We start from the raw sequence: 26,664 nt of genomic DNA, 5'->3' as shown, positions 1-26,664 counted from the left end.
GTAATAGTTAAATTATTCACTAAATACTTAAAAATACAACGATGTTGCCCTCATTGTCTGTCTTTTTTCTAAGATTTGCTGTGACCATAAAGTTTTTTCACTGCTGGAAAGAAGGATAATTCTTTTCACCAATGGCTTTGGTGGTGCTCTCTTGTCACAAAGGCCCCCTCAGAAAATGAAGACTGAAAAACAAATTGTTTAACTTCTCTTGGTGTTACGCAATAATGCACAAAGAATTGAGAAAAAGGTAATATTTGATCCACCTGAAAATTAGTGTATGATACAAGAAAGAGCTAAAGAAAGAGTTGTTTATTGACTGTGGCATTTCTTCACAGAATACTTCATTGATGGGGACAGAAATATGTCAGGTTCAAAAAAAGACACGCATACACATATACATAGCAATTATTTTTAAAAGCACAAACAAAACAAAACAATTTTAAATGGCTTTTTAGGTATTTTTAGGAAGGCATTTAGGTATTTATTTGTGATGCTATGAAAATATCACTGTGATTATTCACTGACACAAAATAGCATAAAAGCAACTTTTTGTTGTTGTTTATTTGTTTATCTTGGGTGGGCTTTTTTTAAATCTAAGGAGTTTTTTTACAGTTGATTCCCATCTCAGCCAGTTATTTACCTGCTGCTTGTGATGAATGGTTCATGGCACAGCTTTAAAGGAGCAGAGACTCTGAAGATAGGAAACCCATTTTTAAATACTCCAATCCTCTTTATAGATCAGGGTGAGTGTCCCTGTGGCTGGAGCTCTAGAGGGTTATATCCTGAGCTGCTGTTTTAATTTGTATAGTACTCTACAAATGACAGAACCCCTCTATTCATTCTGTGTTTTGGCCAGCAAAGCTTCACCACCATTTTTTTTAAATTTTATTTTACCATTTCTGATTTGTTTAACTCTGCTTCCTTTCTTCTAGAATCTCTGCAGACCACTAATGTGCCTTTTTAAACAGATAAATTATCATGTTGCTAAGGATATAAACCTTTTGCATTTATTGCAAAAGTATGAGGAAAGCTGGGCCAAGCTGAAAGACTTTTACTATGTAAGGCTTGATTTTTAGTAATGTGGCATAGCTCACAACTGTAAAACTTCAGCATTCCAACATCATTTGGTTCTCCTCATATGAATGGTTTCATAGATTATAACTCAGAATTTATGCAGGTGAAGTTAATTTCAGCACTAGTGAATAAGATTTTTCTCCTATTTAAATTGTTGGGGTTTTTTTTAAATAACCATCCTCATTTAAAAAGGAAAAAAATTCCCTGAATCTGTTCTTTTTAAGGCTCTTTTTCAAACTGTGCTTAGAATACATATTTCCATATGAAAAGGTAAATCATCATTTTCTTATTATATTGATTTTCCACTTACTGTGACGGCAAAGATTTTCAGTCTTCCTAAAAAGAAAATAAAGAAGGATCAAAGTCAACACATTTTTTATAACCTGATGAATATTTTCCACACTGAATCGTTCAAGAAATTAAAACCAACAGTCTACAGCATTTAAAATAATGGTGTGAACACACCCCAGTGTACAAATGCTGCTCTCCTAAACATTTAAATTCATTAAGTTCTTGGCAGCCCCATATTATGTGTGCATATGTTTAATATATTTGTGCTGACAGAGACTCCACTTCAAAATACTTTACAAGATAGGGATCATGAGATGGTATCAGAAGTGATTCACTGGATCTTGTCACAGGCTGGACAAGGTTTTCATCCCTTTTGACAATTTTTTTTTTTCTCAAGGACAAGTAAACAGGAAATGGGAATAGCTACATCCAACTTTCCTTCAGCTACACTGATGGAAATCCTGCACAGAGGACAAGCAAAATTATTTGGGTTGACCTACACATATATACTCAAATAATGAGTATTGATTCTAGCAAATCCCCAAAAAAAAAAAAAACCACCATGAAAGCCACACCTGCAGGTAGAAATGCTGCTGTCAAAAATGGATCATTCTATTACCACAGAAACCTCCTCATAGGAAATGTGTTAATAGGCTCAAAAGACAAAGTGACTGCTTCCTTTGCAGGTACCATGTTATCCATCACTTCCAAGCAGCAGCACGATAAATTCCACCAGTAGATATGGGATTTCCAGGACAGCTCATGAAAACCCATGAAATTCCTTGCAGAAAATATTCCTGGATAGGCAGGACACAAAAACCTTAGTAAAATTCAAGACAACAATCAGAAGCTCCTTTTAAGCTATGAAAATGGCTTAACCATTAAAACTTCTAAGATATCTTTTACAAGGTATCTCTCATAAAATATTTTTCAAGTATTAACACCTCTCATTTGAGGCACGTCCCATAAGAAAGCACAAAGCAGTACTCAAATAAGGAACTGATATCAGAGCTTCTCATGGTTATTAAAAGATATCCTAGCTATAATTGAAGCCAGGGAGCTACAATCAAGATGATCCTTATTACAATAAACTAATGAGATTTGACAGAATGTGAATTTAAGCCTAAATACCAACAATGTCACGCTGTCAGCAAATGAAATAAATTAACTGAAAACTGTTGCATTTGATTTAGGGCCCCATCATGCAAAACGAGAAAAGAGGTCACCCCAGACCTTCAGGGAATCTGTTCTTACAGAAACTTTAATTTTGCTCACAACCCCTGGGAAGCAAAAATAATGAAGTGCCTTGCTCAGAGATGTAAGAGGTGTACTAGTCACACACTGACAGCATTATGGTTCATGTTCCCTCATCTACCTACATGGAATATTCAGCTGAAAGAGCAGATAATTGTGACTAGATAGCATGTGGTCCTTTACTCACACTGGAAATCCTGCTTCAGTGGGCCTGGGAAAGTGTTAATAATTTCTCCAGAATGAGTGGGATGCCAAGCCTGTCTCTTGTTTCAGTCAGATGCTGAAGGAATTGGGGTTTGTACGTTGCTGAGTATAATACAAGAACTCCTTACAGGGCATGGAAGCTGTAAAGGAAGGTAGGGTGAGCCAGTAACTTCTTCAAGAAGTCTCTGGACCAGCTCCTGACAGCAACTTGTAAATGCAGACATCTGAGCCTTTTGGATGCAGTGGGAATGCCAAAAAATTATTCACCCAACCCAAACCTCAGATTACATCTGTGAACCCAGGCGACCCCACTCACTAACAAAAACTGACCCTGAAGTGTGTGACTCAGTGTCAGTCCCACACATTCCTGGTCCAGCTGGCCTCAGAGTGTGAGCCTTGAGGGCTCTGCCTCTGGATACCACCTGGTGTTGTGCCCTGGTGTCCCCTGCCTTCCTGACAGCCAGGTGGGCTACTGGGCTCCTGCCTGGGCTACAATTTGAGTGTAACCACAGCTCCCCAAATTTCCACACGCCCCAGGAAACGCCAGCCAGCACGGGAGGAAAGCACTGCAAGCCCTGCAGCACCATCCCAGGAGGAACAGAGCAGACACCAAGTTATCCAAGGCCACTGGCACGGTGTCTGCCTGCAGAGCAGGCACTTTGGGAATGTGCCACTGGAAAGCTGAGCTGCCTCTTTTTATATTGGGACAAGCAGCTGGTTAGAGGGCTGCGTTCAGATTGCTCAGTGGATGTTTTGAAGACTGGCCAAAATCTTCAGAGTTTCGGTGCTGCCTGGGAGGACATGCAGCAGCAAGCAAAGAAACCTATCTCGAGTGGCTTGGGCTGCCTGGTAGTGCAGTCATAAAAAGTGTCTTCTTCTGTCTGAATGGCTTGAGAGGTGGTAGCACAGTCAGTTTAGCAGCATTTTGTTGATGGTGGTCCAACACTGAGTAAAAACTGGTTTTAGTTTTTCGTGTGAAAATGTCACTCCTTGGACTCGCTTCTAGTTTTGAGAGCACCTCAGTTGCCTAAAATCACATGGTCCGTGGTATTAAACACCAAAAAAAGTCAGTCACGTTCACACAGATTGAGAAATGCCACCTAATCTGTGTGGGAGGGTACCTGTGCCCTTTGTGTGATGATGCAGGCCCCATACATGGAGAAATCACTGATTTTCCAGCAGTCACAGTGGATATTCCCTCACTGTGAGACTCAGCTGGCACTGCAGTCCTATGTGCACCTTTAAAAAGTGAGAGCAGTGAAAGCAAATCAAGTCGTTTACACGAACTGATGGTTTTCTTTCAATTTACCTGAAAAATCAGTGTTTAAGACAACATGAGTTGGTAGTTTGCCTGTAAAAGTGTCTTATCCACTACTGAACTTGTTCAGTTCAAAGTTTGCCTTCACTATTTTCCTTTTATCACTTCCTAAACCAGATTTCTGCTATCTAATGGAATAAAACTCGCTCATTTCTGGGGTGAACTAACACTCATGGCACCTGTAAGAGCTGCAGAAGGCATGGTGAAAATGCAGATTATTTTGCTAACTTGAGTGCTGGTGGCAGAAACTTTCCTCCTTCTGCTTATGCAAAGTCTTGCTCCTCATTGTCCTTATTTTCTTCCTCTTTGGCTTCTTGATCCCACTCCACTTCTGCCCCACCAATTCACTCCCAGGGTCTATCAGGAAAACAGAAAGGTAATTAAGAGCAAAACATTTTGAGCTTACAGAAGCTGAGAGAAAACTCCTAGCCTGGCATGTGGAAGAGGCCCAGCTCCTTGTGAGATGCAGAATTAACAGCAAAAGGATTCTCAGAAAAGCCTGGACGTGGCCCAACTTGCTAATAAGTCAAATCAGATTTCCAAGGCAAGGCAGAGATAACACAGATCAGAAGACAAAAATCAATGAATATTCTGGAGAGGGCCGTGTAAAGATTGTGTGATGAAGTGCTAAGTCAAAAGTGTGTTTATATGAAAATCATTCTCCTGATACAATCAGGCAAGATGGAGACTATGCAAATTCCTTTTACAGAGCCCATCCATCTGGCTCCAGAGAAAGTGATGTTGGAAGAGAGATAATCTGCAATTTTTTCCGTTTTTTGGGGGGTTTTTTTTGTTTGTTTGTTTGGGTTTTTTTTGTTTTTTGTTTTTTTTTTTTTGGCATTCTATTTCCTAAGCAGTAGAAATGAGAATACTGTGAAAGAGGAAAAGATTATGTAGACTGGAGTATTAAAGAGCTACAAATATCTCACTGAAACCTGACAAATAGTCTGAAGAAAACAACCTCATAGTGTAAAAAGCCCAGCTTGTAAAAAAAGGAAAACTGTAGAATGAGAACCTATAAATAATCTCAAATGGAAAGCTGACTGTTCTACTGGCATAAGATAATTTCCTTCATTGTCAGTCGCTTGGAAAACCAGCGTTTTAATATACTTTCTTTCCATTAAATGTTTTTTTTTAATGGGTGGTTACTTTATTTGTCACTATATTTGTACTTCACTTCGATGTTTTCTGTAAAAAATTTGCATGAATGTGTAGGGTTGTTTCCAGAAAAAAAAAAAAAAAGAAAAAAGAAACAGAAATAAAGAGTATGTTCTGCTGCCTTTATTTTTTTCCCTACAGGTTTCAGTAGTGTTATACCAGTGACTCACAGCGTCCACCCTGCTGAATTTTCCAAGCAGAGGAAGTGCATAACTCACATTTTTCATCATATTATTAGCTTTTACCTTACATCTTCCTCCGTGGGATCAAGTGTGCTTCATTTCTGCTGCCTGAATCCTTTCCTTTTCCTGGATTCAGAGTGAGCTGCTCCCTGAAAATGAAATTCAGGGTGAGGTGTCACAGACAGAGTGGAGGAGGAGATTTCTGGGGTGCCTGCATCATGCAGCAGATCCACTGATCTGCAAGAAATGGGCAGGAAGAATTATGGTGAAATTTGGAGATAACTGGCAATAAAAGAGGTGCTAAGAACCTAAAAGCAGTTTGTAGAGAAAATGAGCTGTGCATTTCACATAGGACAATAATTTTCCTGCAGGAAGATGTGCCTGCTAACTCCTGGTTTTCCTGACAAATCCTAAATTCACCTCACTGTGGTACTAAAGAACCCTCATTTTTAATATCAGTTGTGTATGTTTATGGTTTTATTTGCTTTTTGTCTTCCCCCCAACCCAAAAAAAAAAAGAGTAGCCCTGATGGGCACCAGCTACTGTGATTTGAAAATTCCTAAGAATTTCAGGATGGCAGGACTTTTTTCAAGCTTTGAAACCAAGTCCCTCAAGAAGTGAGCAATGCAAAATCAAACAAATGATAAACCTGTTATTAAAAAAAACCCTGAAACTCTTCTTCCCTTGTTCTTTAGGTTTATTTGGAGGATTATTCTTTAGGTGCTGATTTCCCAGTGTCCTTCTCCTCAAAGCCTGAAAAACAGTCAATTTTAAGTGGCACCAGTGGGAGTTTCCAAAATACTTTTTCATCGTAGTCCAATGCAACATGAATGACAATACTTGCTTTTGCAGAAAATGCCATCCTTGCATCCATATTAAACAGGAAAATTCAAAAATCTTTCATAAAATGATACTGAATGTTCTTTTTTTTTCCTTTTTTTTCCTTTTTTTTTTTTTTTTTTTTGAGTTGTTGCTGTGCTCTGAGGTGCCAGGAATAATAATCAGCAGGCCTGTGAAGTTGCCCATCGTGACTGTGCTCCTAGGTAAAAGCAAACCTAATATCCGTTCATCTTATCTGAGCTGGGTTTAAGCAAACAGCTTTTACTCTGCACCCTTTCATGGTCAGATACTGTGGGGGGGTGGAAATCTAAACTATGCTTGGAAGAAAGGCAATAAACATCCCTGATCACTTTTATAGGTGCGATTATTTAATGTTTCTGGAGCATGTTGGATGTGCAAGGAGCAGTGCTCCCCATGTGGAGCAGCTCTTCAGCTGGGGTTAACTCCACACCTCCCAAAAAAACCTCCACGGGGTTGATACAGAAACATCACTATCAAGTTATGCAGATTAGGCCTCCAGAAGTGTAAGAACTATATGAAATTGGAGGGTTGTTATTTCTTTTTTCTTTTTTTAACCTCTGTTGAGTGCTAATCAGGCAAGTTCCTTTGAGGCAGTGCACTAGGTCACATCATGCTGAGCAAAGGTTTTGGGTTTAACCCAAAAACTCCTGTGGAATTGCGTTTCTCTCATCAAACAATGCTTATAATTAACATTCTGCTTCTTTTGGACCCATGCCTTTGCTCAGCAAAATGATAACATCTCTCCAGTACTTAATAGATGGAAACACACATTTTGCCCCAAAACAGCATTCCTGTACCCAGCATCTGCCTCAGCAATATTCAGCTGCAATGGCCTGAAGGATGACTATGGAAAAAGCTAGGAAAATACGAACTTTCCACAGCTATATCCTCTTGATATCCAACAGCTCTATTAGCTGGTCTTACAAACCACCATAAGGTGCCAGAATTAACTTTAAGATTTACAACTTTAAGATTTACAAAAAGGCTTAATTTTAAGACTCTGTGCTGTTTCGTCCTCTTAGTTGCCTGAACCTGACTTAAAACTGGAAAAAAAAAATAAAATGAAAGCTACACAGGTTCAGTTTGCTGTTTCTTTTGGTTTATTCTGTCTAATAAACCAAAAAGAGGGCCCCTAAACCAAAAATAGGGCTCCTAAAAGCCTTGCTGACCGAAACCCCACAGCACCGGGTTGAGCTGGAGTCTCTCAGTCCAAACCCGCTGCAAATAAAACAAGTAAACAACCCGAAGGAGAGTGCCGGGGAAATAAACACCGTGGAACACGACGGCGGCGAAAAAACTGGGCCAAGTGCCCGTTTCTGGTCACTTTCACAGCTCCGTGGGGCTCCAGCTCCGCGGGATCTCGCCAGGGTGGGGAGGGACAGGGTGGAGGCAAAGAGGCGAGAAGGACCCCGAGGATGGGGGTGGGAGGGGGGCGATGTCCCAGCCCCGCTATCCCGGGTGTCCCCCGTGTCCCAGCTGCGAGGCACAGCTGCCCGCATCCCACCCGCATCTCACCCCGCATCCCTTCCTGCACCCCACATCGCTCCCCTCATCCCGCATCCCGCACCCCGCATCCTGCCCCGCACACCGCCCTGCGCCCTGCCCCTCATCCCACATCCGCGCCCCGCATCCCGCATCCCAGGGTACATCCCGAATCCTACCCCGCATCCACATCCCATCCCGCATCCACATTCCACACCCCCCATTCCTCCCTGCATCCTGCATCCTACCCCGCATCCACATCCCATCCCGCATCCACATTCCGCATCCTGCCCCGCACACCGCCCTGCGCCCTGCCCCTCATCCCGCATTCCACCCCCCCCCCCCCCCCCCCCCATTCCGCATTCCGCGTCCCTCCCTGCATCCACATCCCGCATCCCGGGCTACATCCCGCATCCTGCCCCGCATCCGCATCCCGCCCCACATCCCGAATTCCGCATCCCTCATCCCAGCCCACATCCCGCCCCTCATCCCTCCCTCCCGCGGTGCCCCGCGGTTCCTCCCGCCCCCCTGGCCGCCGGAGGTGTGTTTTCTCGCCGTTCCCCATCAAAGCCCCCTCTGTTATTGAAATACGAGGCCGCTTCCTCCGCGGCGGAGGCGGGGATGGACGGGCGGGCCGAGCTCCCGCCGCCCCGAAGAAATGTCCCTTTGTTCGGCCGGGAGGGGCCGGGGCCGGGGCCGCCCCAGCCGGGGCTCTCAGCATCCCCCTGCAGGGTGGGCGGCCCCCGAGCCACCCCCGGGCTGCTCCAGCACGGAGTGAGCCCCAGGCCCCCTCGGTGCCGTGTCCGAGCATCCTTGGTCCCTGAACACCTCCCCTGAGACCACCTGCCCCTCGGTATTTTACACCACACGAGTGCGTGGCGCGCCTTTACCCCCGCTCCAATTTCATCAATAACCTCAAACTGACACCCCGACACTTCTTCGTGGGATTGTCGGGGTTTCCTGTGAAGCTGGACTTGTGGGTCCCTTCCATCTCAGGATATTCCCCGGCCCGTGTTTATTTGCCTGGGGTTTGTTTTATTTTGGTTTTACTTTCCCTTCCAGCGGGCTGCGCTGTGAAGTCGCCGAAGCGGCGCAGCAGTGGTGACCCTGGCTGGGTGATGCTGGCGAAGCCCATGTCCCCTCATCCCCTCAGATGTCCTTCTGCACCAGGATGTGTCAGGCTCTGGCATTTCCTGGTCGGGCAGGATTGATGAGCTGCAGCCTCTTTTGATGGTGCGGGCTGGGAGTTTGACACCCACAATGATAAAAGCTTAGCGGGGTCCAGGCTGGAAAATGATGTTGGAGATTTGCAGTGGGTGTGACACACAACCACATTCTTCTGCTCAGAGCTGGGGAGGGAGGGAGTGGGTGGGAGGGAAGGATGGAGGGGGAAGGGGAAAGGATAAAATTAATCCACAGGACCAAGTTGGCTGGGTCACCTGTGCTTTTTAATCGAGCAAATTTTAGAGGTTAAGAACTCCACATTTGTTTCCTACTGCTGTTGTGAGATTTAGACATCAAGAACCTAATTTTTCTCAAGTAGAGGAAAGCAACACCTGCTTTGCAAAAATAACATTATTTGAGCCAAAATTCGCCAACATGTAGTGCGTCAAGGCTCGGCCTCTTTTCTCCCTGTTCCTTTCATCTGTTGCTGTTTGATTTGAGGTTTTTTGTTTTGATTGGTTGCTTTTTAAAATTAGACATATTCAGAGATACAGCAGCGTCCACGCCTTTTGCCTTCAGTCATAAGGTGCCAGATTTGACGTGTGTGATTCTTCACACCACGGCATTTAGGGGGTTAAAGCCACACACAGCACGGATTTTAGCAGACTCCTTTGGGGTTGTGTGTGTCTCATGATGTGAAGTGGACAACAACACAGAAATTTTTGATGCTGGAGGAATACTTTCACCTGGGGTGGTGGTGTTTAGAAACTCCATAAAGTCCTGGGATCAACATTTCCTGGAGTTTTCGTGATTGCAGTGCCTTGAGCAAGGAGTGTCCTGGTTTTGGGGTGTAATAAGAGAATGTTCGTTCACCTGGGTTCATAATTCTACTGGAAGTTTGGGGAAAAATAATAAAAATTTTAAAAAAAGGGGAGGAACCTGTTGGGACCAGTTGCAAACCACCTCCCCCCCCACCCCCCCCCAGACCCCCGAAGTTTTTCTGCATCCCTGTCTGGGTGTCTGGAACCCGGGCTCCACCCTGGGACTTGATGGGAGCGTGGGGGGAGAAAAAGGAGCGGGGGCTGGGAGCGGGCAGAGGCAAGTGGTCAGAAGTGTCATGTTTCTCAGGGTGTCACACACCCTAAATCCCTAAATTCAATGGTCTCTTCATGAGGAGAACACTAACAACTTCTTTCTTTTTCTCCCCCTTTCCTTTTTTTTTTTTTTTTTTAGTTTTTTTTTAATTTTTTTTTTTTTTTATTTCCCTTCCAAGTCCCGTGTAGTTTTTAGCTCAGGACTTGCGTGGAATTGAGAGAGGCTTACTTCTCTTATTTCTTATTTTAGGTGCGGATCTGGGCGGGCTGGACCCGAGGGGCGAGGACAGGGACCTGGAGGGAGAAAGAAGAGGGCAGGGTGGGACGAGGTGGGTGTGAGCGACAGGGGGAAAACCGTGCGGGTTTATTTCCCCCCCTCCTCATTCCTGGGGTCTGAATGGAAGCACGTTGGGCTGTAATTAAGACATCTTGGAGGCGTACTTAACTCATGACGTGTTGCTTTTCTTTTCCTCTCGGTGAGAAAGTGGCTCTCTCTTCCCCGGATCAGGTCCTCTGCCACCCAGAGCCACAAAGAGCCACTCGGGACACAGGGGAACACACGCACACACACACTCTGACTTAAGGTGAGCACCAAAGTCTTCCTCCTGCACTTCGCTGCCCTCCGGGTTCAAACTGCTGGAGAGTCCCGAGAGCATCTCCTCAACTCGCAGGGAGTTCTGCGCAAGGTAAAAAAAAAAAAAAAAAGGAGAGAGAGAAAAGGGGAAAAAAAAGAAGAAGAAGAAGTGAAACTTTTGAGAAAGTTTGGGTCTTTTACTGTTTTGCTGCTCCGACTCGGACGGGGACCCCGCAAACAGCGCCTGTGGCATCAGCTGCAGGGCTGCCTGCACTTGGAGGGATTTTTGGGTGTTCTAATTTGGCAGCTGAGGTGGGGGCGAGGGTGAAAGATGGATTGAAACTGGCTAACTTCAATGTCTTTGACTTTTAAGCGCTCTGTTACCGAAGGAGGGATCATGTTGCAACTGCAGAAAGACAAAAAGTCGTATACTTCTGCTCTGTGGCTTCCTCCTATGGGATTATTCTTTTCTCACAGACATTTGTCTTTTTTCGTTATTATTAATTTTTTTTAAGTATTTCTCCATCTGTTCAGATGCTCTCTCCAGCTATTCAGATGCTTTTAGAAGTTTTTAGGGCATAGGGAAAAAGAGCGTGGCAGACTGAACAAACATTTCGAGGACTGGGAGCAGAATCTGCACAAAGTACTGCCCATCCAGCTAGTGGCAAGAAGACTTTGATAAGATGTGATATGTTACATGCTGATGTCATATTTGGCTATTTATTGTCAGGGGAAGCCTGAATAACACTTGTCACGGGTTCCTGTCTCCACTCACCTCAGCATTTCACAGATGTAGCTGCACTTTTGTGATAACTGCATCATTTTGCTGCCTGTTTATTTGGGGTCTGGGGTCAAACCCATAGAAAGGTGCCATTCAAAACCTTCTCCATGGCAAAACTCCTTGTGTGGCAGGTTTAGATAGCAAGGGGGGCAGGAAAGCTTTTTGTGCGTTTGAATTAAGGAGGTTTATTGCCGTTTGTGCGTAATTAGTGAGGGTTTAATTGCTGCTGGGGTCTTTCAGGGCAGAGAGTGCTGCCATGCATGTTGGTGCCTGGTGTCATGTAAGTGGTACAACACTTTCAGGAGGCTCTGGGGTCCTGGAAATGTGCTCAAGAGAATCGTGTGGGTGATTAATAGCAATGAATTTGTGTTTATGTCTATCAGGGCCGTTTCAGTGCCTAAATGTGGGAAGAAGGAACCTGGAAAGAGCCCTGTTTTTCTGTCAGGAGTATGTGTGATGTGGTAGATGAAAGCACAGATGAAGTGAGGCTGTGTAGCTATGGATACAGACCCTCTCAATAAACACAGCTTCTAGAGACAGGTTATTTTCATTATATGGGGAAATGAGGATCACGATTAACAAAAACCATCGCTGCTCCTTGTGAGGAAGGGGCCAGGGGTCTGCAGTCCTGTGCCAAGGTGTGGCATGCAGGAGGTAAAGTCCACAGGCAGCTCTGTTTTTCTTGGGGTTTTGGGTCTGGTGAGGCCACAAAAGCACAGCTCAGCAGAGTTGTTCTGAGTGCATCACCTGAGACCCCAACCCTTACACACCTGCCTGTGTTAGCGCCGAGGGGAAATGGAAGAAGGAACAACGCAGGAGGGGAAAAAGAAAGAAAAAGAATTTATAATGCTTTTCAACACTACAGTTACAGTGAAGTAGGGGGAGAAAGATGTAGAGAGCAGCTTTTTCAAGTTAACCCCCCCCCCCCCAAAAATAGTAAATGTAATAAGAAAGACACTACCAGTCTTCACTGAAATTTTGCCAGAAGGCCAGTCTTCCTACTAGGATTCCCAAATGTGTAAGCAGATTCCAGTAGGAACGAGGGGAAAAAAATCCCATCAGGAAGAAAAGTGTTGCCCAGTGCCATATCCCTGTCAGGGGCTCAGAGCAGAGCATCTTCTCATCACAAACCCAGAGGGTTCAGTTTCCTCCCAGTGCCAGTGAGCCTGGTTAAAACAACTCAAGACACTTTCAAAACAAAACAAAACAAAGCTAAGAAACCAACTGGAAAAAAAAAACTAGAAAAGTACAAAGGCTTGGGGCAGGGAAGAAAAAAAATCAAGAAAGGATGGAGGGTCTCTGTTGCATTGTGGTTTGTAAAATTGGTAAGAAGAATATTTTCTACTGCAGGTCTCCCACATTTTTGATTTTTATGCTGATATGTGACTAAAAGGAATATTTTTGTCCACTCTTGGTCCCAGCCTGGTGCCAAAAGTACTGTTATCAACACTTAATTAAGTTTCTTAGTTTCTTTGCCACTCAGTAGAAATTCCTGAAGCAGTATGGACCGCCCTTTAAAAGGTGTTTTGAGATCCTCAAGTGGAGAGAGACTTTGCAATTGCTTCCATTTAAATATGTTAAAAGTTTTCCAATTCACTGCAGGGATTAAGGTGTGAAAACTGAAATTAATGTTTTCCTCTTTTCATTTGCTCTTTCACTGAAGCAGGGCTTAAACTATCCCTGTGAGTTGAAATATTTAGCATTTCTGTTTCATTGTAAACCTGACAGTGTATTTCGTTACTCAAACTCTATGGAAATTAAATATTTTGTGGGGGGTGAAAAAGAAAAAAGTTATTTTCATAGGACAAGCTGCTTCTGTTGCTCTTGAGGAAGTATTAGACATTCTGTCTCCTCTGGTAGGAACTGTGGCACACAGTGCTGCTTGAAAAGGCAGCTTGTAACGTGTAGGTAACAAAATGTTCTTTGGGGCAAAAAAAAAAATTAAATATAAATAAAAAAAAATAAAAAAACCCCCTCTGAATATACTTAGGATTTCAATCAATGGTGTTTAAGGAGGATTAGAGGAAGCAGCTGGCTAAACAAATATTAGGTGTAGAGTGGATGCAGTGGTATAAATTAATAATGCAGTTCTTTATCTGCCGAATGAATGAGAGGTTTTGTGGAGATAAGGTGACCCAAACGCGGTCACTGGATGCCACCTAGTGGATATTGCCGAGTCTTTTGGCAGAATTTTCTTGCATTCACAACATCTGTAACTAATTCAGGTGCAATTTAACTGCGAGTGGTTAGTTTTTTTCAAGTTTACCATTAAAAAAAACAACAACAACAACAAAATCAGTTGTTTGTTTGGGGTTATTCCAAATTAATTTTTTAGGGGAGGTCATCTCTGTGTTTTGAGTGCCTGTTAGATATGATAAAAATCAATTTTTGTCTTACTTATAATTTGCCACTAACATCAATTTTCAGAGACTTTTTAAACCACTCAGTCACAAACAGCCACAACTTAACGCTCAGTTAAGTTGATGGGCTGTGCTGTTAGTGTACAAGTGAGGAAATTTATGTACAAATATTGTGTCAGGATTTCAAAGCTCCTTCCAAAAAACTTTTATCACATAGGATGTGCTTTTCTTAACCCCCTTTGTGTTTTGTCCTGTGTCAATGATAAGCATAGATGAAGAAAAGTTATTACTTCTAACAGCTGACAAAAGGTCATAAACATTTTTTTCTTTCTTTTTTTTCACCTAACATTTTTCTCCACCTTCCTCAAATGTCTGACACACCCGTAGCTTGGATTGTCTTTTTATTTTATTGGGGAAAGTAAAATGTTTATTTAACATTTATAAGGATTGTTTGTTCCATGGTAGGCATTCAGATGCTGTCAGTTGTCACAGCTCTAAAAATGACCAAGTTTTAGGCAGGCAAACATGCATCTGGACTTTGTGATGGGATTTATGGTGTGTGGCCAGCTCACAGGCTTCTGCTTCCTAAACTATTTTTTTAAAAAGCTTCCACTGCAGCCACCCCCTAGACATCCAAACAAGGTGATGAATGCGTGGTTCTGATCCTGCATTTTTAAAATAAATGCCTCAGTGGTTATTGGAGCAAAGAATTATTAAAACACATGGCAAAGTCAAGCTGCCTGTGCTTAACTTTCTCCTGATTTTCATCACTGAGAAGGAAATAAAAAGGCAACATCACACTCAACAGAAGAGGCAGCTCCTGTGTCCTTCTGGTTCTGTCATCTTTGAAAACATTTTTATTTTTTTTTTGTCCTTTAGATTAGGACAACAGGATGGGTGTCTCAAACATGATCAATAGCTCAAAAAGAAAAAAAAAAAAAGAAAAAATGTGCATGAAGAAGTCACACAGCAGTAGCCTGCACTGGCTACCCTGGAAACTTTTCCCAAGACTCGCACAAAATATTGCCACAGGAGGTTGTTAAAAAAATTGTGAGTTAAAGGCTAAAGTCTGCTTTTCCATAAATCAGGAAAAGTTTGTGAATTAAAGACTACAGAAGGCAAAATATCACAGCAGCAAATGAATTAAAGTGACTCAGTCCTGTGCTTCACAGGTGGCTTACCTTTCCTTTCAATTCTGCCCAGCCTGGCACTGTGAATCACAAGGGCAAGAAACAAAAATTTCTTATTAATGAGAGCCTTTGCAAGGCCACTGAGCCCCTCCTGGGACTAAGTTTTCCACTGGCACACAGAATCACTGCCACTTCCTGGAGCAGGGCACATCAGGGCAAAATCTGCATCATGAATGCCTTGTCATAGCAGGAAAATAAATAAATAAATAAATAAATAAAAAATCATGAGACAGAAGAATGTCACTGGATATATGTGTCTTGCTCCAAAAAATGTCATCTTGGCATTTGCCTTGCTGCAGGAGACCATTATCTTGAGACATCTTTCCATTAATAATATCTTCTAATTACCTGAAACACACGCCAGCCTACAAGGAAAACGTGGAACACGGAGAACAGGTTAGAATGGAAATGGGCTTGACAGAAATCCTAAGCAGCAAGAAACAAAAAGTTTCAAACTACTCCAGCATAAAAATAAGGAAAAGTTAAAAACACAGAATGATTTTTGGAAAGGGAGCTTAAAGGTGATCTAGTTCCAGCTCCTCTGCCATGAGGTCACTTAGAGATAGCTCAAATTTGGGTTTGATCAGTTTTGCACTGGGTATAGTAAGGAGTTTTTGCATGCCATATGTTAATTTGCTGGTACCTAAATTGTGTTCACAAGTGCTAGTGAACTGTGCCGTGAGGAGTACCTAGATCTGCTGTGACTAACACTTTTTTTTATGCTCAGAATCCCTCTCCTGCAGTGCTGCCTGCACACTGAGAAGTGGCAGCCTCTGTGAGATTCTGGTCCAGCAAAACCACGGATAATCAACATTACTCACGTCAGTAACTCGGTGAAATCAATAGAAGCCCAAACAGGTCTCAGTGAATAAAACTTTTCATCTATTTGCATACAGAGCATCACACATGGCTGATCAGGAGGCAGCTCGTAAAGCTCCAAGCTGCAAATCTGTTCAGTTTTATAGATACGAGCACCTATAAGGTGATGTCAATAAAGCATTAAACAAAGCTGCCCACTTGCAAAGAGGAGAGGAATCAAGGCCTGCACCTATGGAAGAAGTAAATGATTAATGTAGGTAAAAGAACTTTCATTGCTAAAATAACTTCCCAAACACTCCAGCTGAAACTCACTACCCATCCATTCATTAACATGCTGCACTCCAATATGTTTATGTGATTCCTGTTGGGGTTTTCATTTTTCCCATGTTTTCAAAAAAGAAAACCACCCCTGAGCCACATAAAAATGATACTGCCTAGAAACAGGAAAAGCGCACTGAAAAATGTGAAAACACTGGAGTGTTGGGCCCAATCAAAAGATTTATAAGAACCATACCAGAGAAAAATAATGTTGCAGGATGTGTGGTAGCTCTCCTACTGACATTTCAGTGATGTCCACATGGTGCAACTACAACAGACCACGGTGGTGTCACTGCTTTCTGATCATTCTGCTCATGGCCTGAGGTGAATTTCTCAGGGTTTTTTTTAACACCTGAGGTGCTCCACACGCATCACGGAATGTCTGGGATTTTAATTTCACACTCAAGCTGAAGGATTTATGCACGCATTGTTTTTTTTTTGGAAAAACTGTGCTTCCGGATTTTCAAATACCTGAAGCAAAACATCAGGTTTAGTTGGGGCTTTGTGGCTTGTTTTTCAGATAGCTTTGATTATACCCATCCAAAATGTGTGCGCAAAACACGACTCAGCTTTTTATCAGCAAGTCAAGCAGGCAGAGAGCTCTTTTGGTTTGCATTGGGTTGGGTTTTTCCAGTTGTTGCTGTATTCATTCTTTGATTGGTTTCACTAGAACCCATTTACACTGGCACGCTGTAAATAAACTTGATGGCCTTCAAGTTCTTCTCCAAGCTGAATCATTCTGAGAGCTCTGTAAATGCAGTGACTGTGTCTGGTGGAGCCCTTGCTGGTGTGCCTGGCCACATTTATCATTTTTTTGTGCTGTGGGGACTCCATGGTCACCTCTGTGAGCCAAGAACCAAGGAAAAAAACATCAAAGATGTTGATCTCCCATCAACATCAAGATTTTTCTAGATTTTTTTCCCAGATGAAAAAGCAGATAGAGAGAACAGCAATTCAGCTGTTGTTGATGCAGCAAACGTGGTCAGTGAATGGATTGTTGCTCCCAGTTTCCAGGAATTCCATGTTTTTCCCCATGGGCAGGCAAAGAGAACCATGCAGATATTATTTTTTTGCCTTTTTTTTTTTTTTCCAAACCAACCTCCATGGCTGGTTCCATCTGCATTTTTACATAAGTTCTGCTCTGATCAAACCGGACAATGAGAAAAGAAAAACTTTCAAACCCAGCCGGCCATTTCCCCAGCAGGATGGCAGAACAGCAAGTTTAACATCTTCATAAACAAGCTGGGGAGATGTTTTCTTGGCAACACTAGTTTGGCATGTTTTCCAAACTGGTTAGGAAATAAATGGCTCACTGTGGCAATAGAAGCACGTTTCAAATGGAATTTTGACAGGGATAGTCAGCGTTGGTACTCTTCAAGGTTTTCCATTGGTGACCTGGATAAAGGAATAGAAAATATGAGAAGGTTTTCAGAAACTGCAAAGTAGGAAGACACTGAATTATTTTTCCTTCAAAGTTTAAATAGTTTTGCTTGACTGGAGAAATTTAAAAAAAAAAAAAAAAAAAAAAGGAAAAAAGAATATAATGTTTTCACAGGGCAGAATGCAACAAACTGAGACACCAAGAGAACAACCTACAAAGATACTTTGGCATCTAAAAAAGCAGAAAAATATTTAACAAAATCTAAAGAGGAAAATAGCAATTCACAGTTTGTGGCCCAAGTTTGTTCTGGAACAAATTAAAATACAAGAACTTTGCAGGAGCAGCTCACCCCAGTCTGACTTCAAAATTCATTTGGGAACTCAAAACATGAAAATTACTTATTTTCAAACACATTCTGCAAATCGGAGACAGAAGAGGAAATCTCACTTGTGAACATCACTGTGCTGTGTGATCCATTTTACAACACAATTTACACACACATAGAAACTTCAGATTTGCTGTTTTTCAAGACCTATCAAGCAGCAAATTATGCAGAGAATTGTGAGATAATGTCCCTTAGGTGGGACTTTTCCACAGAATAATGGTTGCCTATAAAAAGTTAAACTGCCACACTTAGGGATAACTGTAAATGTCAAGAGAAAGCATAGATGTATTTCCAGGACAAGAGATGCAGAGTTTGTCAAGCCATATTTTAGGAGACACTTTTTTTTTTTTTTTTTTTTTTTTTTTTTGCTGCATCTGGGGATTGATAGAGGATCCTTTATTTTATCTGAGGAATGCTGGTTGATTTCTGCATCATTACTGAATTATTGCATCTTGTTTGTCTGGAACTTCAGCCTTTTCCTGACATGGTACTGGGGAAAGGTGGCTTCACTTCCAGCTGATTAAGTCTTTCAACAAATCTGTATTTATTCCTGTGACTTGTAGTGTGCAAAACAGTGCAAGTTTCAGAAAACAACCCTCCTTCCACACACAATGATATTTATCAACTCTTCGTTGCTGTAACTTCAGAAACTGCCATGGAATGATGATTGACATAGTTTATGCTTTTGCATATATATAGATATTAGTAGCACTTTTCTGCTTGATATTGAGTTTATCACATAAAATAAAACAAAATCTTATTGTTGGAAGTGTAAAAATGGTGGCCACATGGTGGAGGGCAAGAGCTCACCCTGGAAAATATCTAAAAAGAGAGGGGGAAGGTGCCTAATGTGGAACCACATAATCTTTGAGGTCCTTTGACACCAAATAGCCAATTTGATTTTTTTTTTTAAAAATCAGGCTTATTCCCTATTCAGAATATTCCCTAAACTGTGACCCAGAGTCATTGAAAATGCAGGATCTCATTAGAAATGCAGGATCTTGATTCAATATATTTTGGCTTTCCACCTATGAGGAATGGCTCTTTTGCCCATGGAGTCACAATCCCATTATCAGGGAAATTTATAGATGGAAGTTTGTTATCTGGAAGAAAAGCAGAAGAAGAATACTCCTCTTCTTTTGCAACTAAATATTTGCAGTTTCAGCTAAAATAAAAATGAGCAAAAGGACAAATTAAACACTCTTCTAGTCAGCAGCCATATCTTTTTATTCTCGTGTTTTTAGGATACATATTGTCATGAAAAAGGCAATTGTGATTCTCTGTAGGTAGCTAAGCTCTTCCCAGATTTTAGTAAGGACAACAGAACACACAGGAAATACAAGTGGGTTTACCTCAAGGAAAATTTGAGTTCATGTTCCTCTGTCATGGAAGCTTAAATATGGCAGATGGCCTAGAAATCATTTAAACAAAAACAAAAAAAAAATTCTCATACCATTTTGTGGGTTTGTTTTATTAGGTCATCAGTTTTGGAGCCATAGTATCAGATAAGAGCCTGGACTCCCAGTAGGAAAAGTCTTTTGGCCTTTGTGCTTACAATGGAAAGCTCAGATACGTGAACTGCAGGAGTAAACTGGGGAGAATAAAGAATAAAGAAGGAGAAGTTATTATAAAATTATGCTAAAGCTTCAGTTTGGCAGCATTTTCTAGTGCCTTCCAAGGAAAAAGGAAGAAGGGCAAAAATAGTGGGGGGAAAGAAAAATGCATCAAAATTGTGGTATTGCTTTTTCCTCAAACATGAACAGAGGGGCGTGAGGAGGAAGCTTAGCTCTTCTGTGCTGGGTACTGCTGCTTAAAATGTTGAAATGTCTTATTAGAACTGTGCTTAACTGAACATAGAGAAGGAAGAAAAACAAGATGTAGCACAGAAAGCATGAGGCTCATTTAAATTTTCCCATTGGACTCTTCCATTTCCAATCATCCAGCCCTTAATTGCTCCTGGCTTTGACCTTTAATGCAATTCTCCAGCACTAAGCTGATCATCTTCTCCAGACTGACTCAGGGAGCTGTGGGTGCTTGGTTCAGTGCTGGGAGAGCCTTTTGGAGTGCTGTATCTCATCCCAAAATGACCACAGATATATTCCATGGACAGGACAGTGAGGGATGAGCCAACAAACTCGCCTGTGATGCTGACCTTTGCTTTCCTCCCTCTGAAATTAATTCACAGCCGAGGATAGCCAGAGGTCCACAGGCACAGAACACTTAATTATTAATTAATTGTTTGCTGCATCCCTCTAGCACAGTTTATCATTTTAGCGCTGCAGGAATTCTGGGGTGGTTGCAAGTCACTGAAAAGCTGAACCCCAGCACTTTGCTGCTGATATCTCACTGTCACTTAGGACAAACAACATCTCATAAATAATGGAGAGCCCACACAGGACTTCCAGGGAATCATTTTTGCCATCCCAGCCCCTCACTCTTCCAAGGAGAGAGCTTGCTGTGCCAGCAGAGAGTTTAGCATGGTGTCAATTTAAGACTCAGGCACCTGAAAACTAATATTAATTGTTACCTTTTAATTATGTATTGCTTTTAATGGGAGAGAGAGAATTGCTGAGTGGCTAAGACATTTTCCTGCAAGGATATTTTACTGTTGCTGGTGAAGCATTGTTTCAGTCCCCTGCTCAGGCTTAAATCCCTCAGTGACTTTGAATAAATTGGAGGCTCTTAAGTCCTTCTTTCCTCCACCTACCAAAATGAGATGATAAAACTTCCTCAGTTCTGGGGATGGTGATATTCATGTAGGCAACATCAGCAGCTTATCTGCAGGTGGCACAAGTTTATAGGTGGCACCTATAAAGTGTGCCTGTGCAGCCAGGTCAGGCAAGGCCAACCATGTAATATATTTATTTATATTATTTATATCTATCTATATCTATAGCTATAGCTATAGCTATAGCTATAGCTATCTATATATCTCAATCTCATATATATCTATCTATAGAATCTAAAATATAAATATAAATATAAATATAAATATAAATATAAATATAAATATAAATATAAATATAAATATAAATATAAATATAAATATAGGTAGATGATATAGATAGATGATATAGATAGATATAGATATAGATATAGATGATATAGATAGATAGAGATAGAGATAGAGATAGAGATAGAGATAGAGATAGAGATAGAGATAGAGATGATATAGATGATATAGATATAGATATAGATATAGATAGAGATAGAGATAGAGAGATAGATAGAGATAGAGATAGAGATAGATAGATAGATAGATAGATAGATAGATAGATAGATAGATAGATATAGATAATATAAATATCATATTTATTTCTCCTTGTGACACTGCCCCAGGAAGGCTTTCATGCAAACCAATCTGATCCTGGCCATCTCCAATGGCTTTGGGAGGGATTATAATGAAGGAATCCAGAGGAACTGCATGGAAAATACATCTCCATCATCAGTTTTTGCTCAGTTGGTACCAAGTCACTTTTTTAACACAAACTCATGGTTCCAGCAGGGTTTGTGAGCTTTGGTGAGATGTTGAATCACAGCCACTGAGCCCAAAGCAACAACTCCTTTAGAAGCTGGAGTAGTTCTAAGCATTCATACTGATTTAGGCTACCATCTTCTGTACTACTTCAAATAGCCATTATTCCAAATTCAGAAGAAATGTCTGAGTGCTACAGACTACACTGGAGGTGAATAGGAGTGAAATTAAAGAACCTAGACTGCCTGAGAGTCATCTAAAATGAAAAAAACAAAGAGGTAATTATCTGTCCCAGAAATTTTCCAACTTGCTTCTAGGAAAAAATACAATAAATTACACAGGACAGATGTAGAAACCATGAAAAAAACCTAAATAAAATTCATACACTTTGTCACTTATAAATGATGGATTTTAGTGATTAAAATTTTAAAAATACATGTAATAATAGAAATTATATGGAAATTAGTGCATCTTTTTGAATGCAAGAAAACCTCTCTTATTCACTTTGCCTGAGATATATTGTATGTGAATGCTGTGCACTTACTTTACCAAGATATAAATGTCTACATGAGTAAAAGGAAAATACAAAACCTGGTCAAAATGTCTTGAGCACCTTGAGCAATGAGGTTATTGCTCTTTCTGTAGAAGAAAAAAAAAAAAGCAGCTCTTGCTGAAGCTTACTTGAAATTAGTCCTGCAGTTTTCCACTATTTACTTTTCAAAAGGTTAATACAGCAGCCTGAAAAATCTTGAGTAATTACAGTGAGGGTTGTGTATGCTAATGTCTTCTGACTCATTGACTCGGAGGCCAATAAAATTTCATTTGATTTTTTTGAATTTGTTTTCCTGTTAAAGTATAGACAGCCTCAGAAATTACTGGTTTATAGATTTGTAGACATCGTCAGAAGGATTTTAGGTCGCTTTATTCAAAGCAGGTAAAATTATTTTATGTGCTGGCCCCTTGCTCTCCTGATTTTTCCATGCTTGACAAAGTAAAGTTCACCTCTATTTATTGCATGAGGAGATGCCACAGGTGTTAAATAATTTAGGTTTTATCCAGATTTTAGCACGTGGGAGGGGACATTTCTGACCTTGGGGTTTCAGGAAAGCCAACATGAACTTGGGCATACAACCTGGAAAAGATATTCCCCATGAGGGCATTAACTGTGTTGCATTTGAACAGCTATTGCTACACTTCTGACATTAAATTTTAAGGTTTTGAAAACAAATAGGAGCTGTGGGACCCTCTGAGAGATGGCAGAGCACTGCCATTTCCTCCAGCAGCCTTGCTGTAGCTCATCTTCAGAACCATGAACATAATATGTAGTTCTTGCAAATTGCTTTTCATCCCTACATCTCAAATGCCAAAAGAGAGATGGCAACTGGCATCAAGTCGTTTAGGTGGACACGAAGTTAAAATTACACACACACACACACACACACACACACATATAATATTTATTTATTTATTTATTTATAATTAATTAATTAAAACTGGTGTTCTGGAACACCTTTAGCAGTTTCAAATCAAACAGAAATATTGTGATTTCCCCCCCCCCCCCCCCCCACCCCATACCTATCCACCATGCAGAGAATCCTAAATATTCATATGTATGCATAGACAATGTACATAGAGGAACTCGATTTTCTGTGCCATGGTTGTCCTGTGCACTGCTCTGAGATATTGCACAGAGCCACCCTGAGACTCAAGGAAAAGACCAGCAAGGAACATTTGGCCAGAAAACATTTTCAGGTCAGGATATTCCTCCAGTTACCTTGCAACTGCTGAAAATGCATCTTGAATTTTCTGCTGTGGATGTCTCCTGTGAAATTAATATCTTTGCTTCAGTGACCAAGAACCATAGACAGTGCTGCTTGACCTCTCCTTTTGCCTGCTGAAAACGAAATAATATTTATCTTTGACAGCACCCACTGGACTGTTTTGCCAGAGCTACAAAATTAAATCAACTTTTTTTTTTTTCTGATGGCCACCAAAAGAAAAACTGGGTCTTCTCAGCTTTATCCTTGTTAAATATTAAAACCAAGAAGTCTCAAATGTCTTTGCATGAAATATTTTCATTAGTCTGGGGTTTTTTTGTTGGTTTCTTTTGGTTTTTTTGACTTCTTGGCTAATTTGTTTTTCATAGGGGTTTTTCTGAGTACTTTTTCAGATTTTCATGGGGTTTTTTTTCCAGGTTTCAGCGTTATCCCAGGTGTTTTAGGACATCTAGAGGAGCCATTTCTAGATGTCCTAGTGGATTCTAGGTTGTTAGATTTTGTTCCCTTATATCCTTAACATACAAGCACAAGTAAGGAGAATTTTGAGAATCTTTTCCAGCTGAATGTCCTATTGAAAGGAGGGGAAGACACAGGTGGGAGGACAGTGCAAAATATTTACAACTTCTCATGAAGGGAAGGGAAGGAAACCTGAGGAAAGATTAAAAAAAAATCATTTTGGCTAAAATTAAAATTAACAGGAATTGTAAGTGCTTAACAGCTGCAGAAGTCTGAAGTGAGCACGGAGAGGTTGGATCCTGGGCCATAGTCCTGGATGTTTATTTTTTCCTGAGATTTTCTACTTGCTGTGCCATGGGACAGCATGGAACTGCCCTGAAAAAAGAATTTCTTTTTTTAAATAAATCATAAATAGATGCTAGCATTTGTTTATAAATAATTATAAAGAAAGAAATCAGACAAAGTCCAAATATTGTTTGTGAATTCAGCGTGCATAAGGAAAATCTGAGTTGTATGGAGCTGCTATTTATAGCTTTTATGTTCAAGTTTATAGTAGAAATGAGTTTATAATGGAAAGTATGTCAGGTTATGACTGTGCCAGCACCTTTTCTCCAACAAAATCTAATTTGAGACATTTAAACAGAGGTGTTTGGAGTGGGAGACTAGTGTAGAAAACCTCTTTTATTTTTTGCCTTTTCTTATGACCAACGTGAAATCTTTCATAAAATACGTGTGCCAGCCCTTTTATAGTAATAATGAAGGGAATTCCTGAGCTTGTAAGTAGCCTCTGACCTTAGAGCCTTTGAAATACCTCAGACAGTGACTGTGAAGGAAGGAGCACATCCTCAGCTCCTCGTCTCATTTGGGCTTCCCCCCTTTTGCTCTCACTCCATAACGAGAGCTCAGGTCCCAATCAGGTGCTCAAAAATTGCTCTTCTCCACTCCCCCATAGCTCCTCACCCACGTTGCTGGAGTTTAAAAAAAATAAATAAATAAAAATAAAATAAAATAAAAAACTTGTTCTGTTGCCACAGTTGCTGTCCCCTCCCCATGGCAAAGAAGGTGTCACATTTCTTTAATGGATTTTCCCTGCAGCACATCTGAGACACTGTGACTCCCTGAGACTGAAATGCCTCTGGTATCCAAAGGCAGGAATTGTTCTGTCCTGACACCAGCAAAGATCAAACCCCAATGCCCCAACCTAGACTGGAAGAGGAAAATTGTCCTTACTCTACGTTTATACAAAACAGGCCCATGGCTGCATCTCAGAAGGTGTACAAATCTGAGATTAAAACAGCAGGGCTCAAAGCCATTAATTCTATGTGGTGTAATCTTCTAGTGGAGGTAAGAAATTTATCTTCCCTGAATGCAGGGTTCATATGCATGTCCCTATGTCTGTGTCAGATCTAATTAGAGCGATGACCTGGTTCTTTGGGGAAGAGATTTCTACTGTCTACAGCCTCTCCAGTGAGACTAGATTATTGAAAACCTCATCAATTACATTTATGCTTCTCAGTTTATTTCATTTTGATGCTAGGAAACTGCTTTTTATACAGTGCCCATTCCTCAAATTGACCAAAAGACAGGAACAATTTCTGTGATTGCCTTCATGTATCAGTTAATGGAATCATATTTTCTAAGCTGTTGTCAGTGACATTTTCTTTGCTGCTTTTTGCTGTGTTAACAGCTATGGCCCCTACAATGAGAAGATATTCTCGCCTTGGATGTGCAACTCCTGTGAGAATGTTGAAATAGCTGTTTTACACAAGGAACCCATTTTAGGAACAGATTAACCATCACACAGGTTTGAAGGAGGGGTGGGCATGGAGGTTGCATCTGGCAGTCTGCTCACCTTGTGAGATTGCAGTCCCAGAGAAGAGAAGGTTCTTAGTTTATAAATCAATATTCACTTTCTGCCTGGGACCCACAGCAGTTGCATAAACAGCCATTCCTTCTTCAGAGCAGATAATAACATACATTGATGCCTCAAGAGTGAAAAGCACAGGGAAATTATTTTATTGCAGGTTTTGTGTTTGGCAATTTCCCTCCTTGCCCCCAGCAGGCATCTCTAGAGAGAGGAAGAACAAATTCCTGAGCACTGGTTGTTCTAACCAGCTTTTAGTGTTGAAAAAACTTATCAGTCACAAACATATCTTCCTTTATCAGGGTGCTATCAACAACCACAGCTGGGATGGCTATCCATACATGTGTGATATACAGATAAACGTTGCTTTGTGCAATGAACATTCATTTTGCTCACCAGCTGCTGCCAATTATGCTCTTGGAGGTTTTTTTTCCTCCCTCTTACAGCTCTGCCTACACCAGGAGTAACACGTCAGCATCTCCCTGCCTATCTAGCTAAATCAACAAACCCTCTCTAGTGTAGGTTAAACTTAATTAGGGATTAGCACAGCTCCCAGTTCTGTCAGGCAGCCCTCAGGCTGGGATGTGGAGCTGTGCTAGGGTTGGTTTGTGGAGGTCTGCAAGGGGATAGGTTTGGGCATTTGGGGCTCTTCTTTCTAACCCCTGCTATTTGGCTCTTTAAAAACCCTGGCAAAACAGCCTGGAGAGCAGAATTTAGAGTGCAAACCCTGATATTTGGATATAAGGGAATCTGTGCCCTTGGCCTCTGAGGAAGAAGTGAAACTGAGCTGACCCCACAAGATTTAAGCTCCTGGTAAGTGAGAGGTCCTAGAGCAGGGTCCCATGCCCCATGTGCTCTGCACTTTTTGTAGCTTGGTAAATTTATACGTGTCACTGGGATGAAAGCTTGCCCGAGCAGGAGTCAGTATCTCAGTTAATTTATTTGGTAATTTATGGTCCTGGTGGAAAATCACAACCCTAACTTCTAAGAGCAGTAAGGGAGTGTTAAGCCTTGATGATTCACAGATCCCTCATCGTCTGACAAATACCTGAGGCAGGTGATGTTATGTGGGGTGGAGAAAAAAATGACACGTTTTCCATAGTACTGACTGTGGAGTATCTGGGGAGAAATGACAAGAAAAAAAAAGCGCTTTTTTCCCCTGAAAACTTTTCAGGGAAATCTTCAACAGATCTTCCTGCTC

This window comes from Cinclus cinclus, chromosome Z (genome assembly GCF_963662255.1).
Source record: "Cinclus cinclus chromosome Z, bCinCin1.1, whole genome shotgun sequence".
Taxonomy (NCBI): Eukaryota; Metazoa; Chordata; class Aves; order Passeriformes; family Cinclidae; genus Cinclus; species Cinclus cinclus.
Note: the sequence above shows the minus strand (reverse complement) of the source record.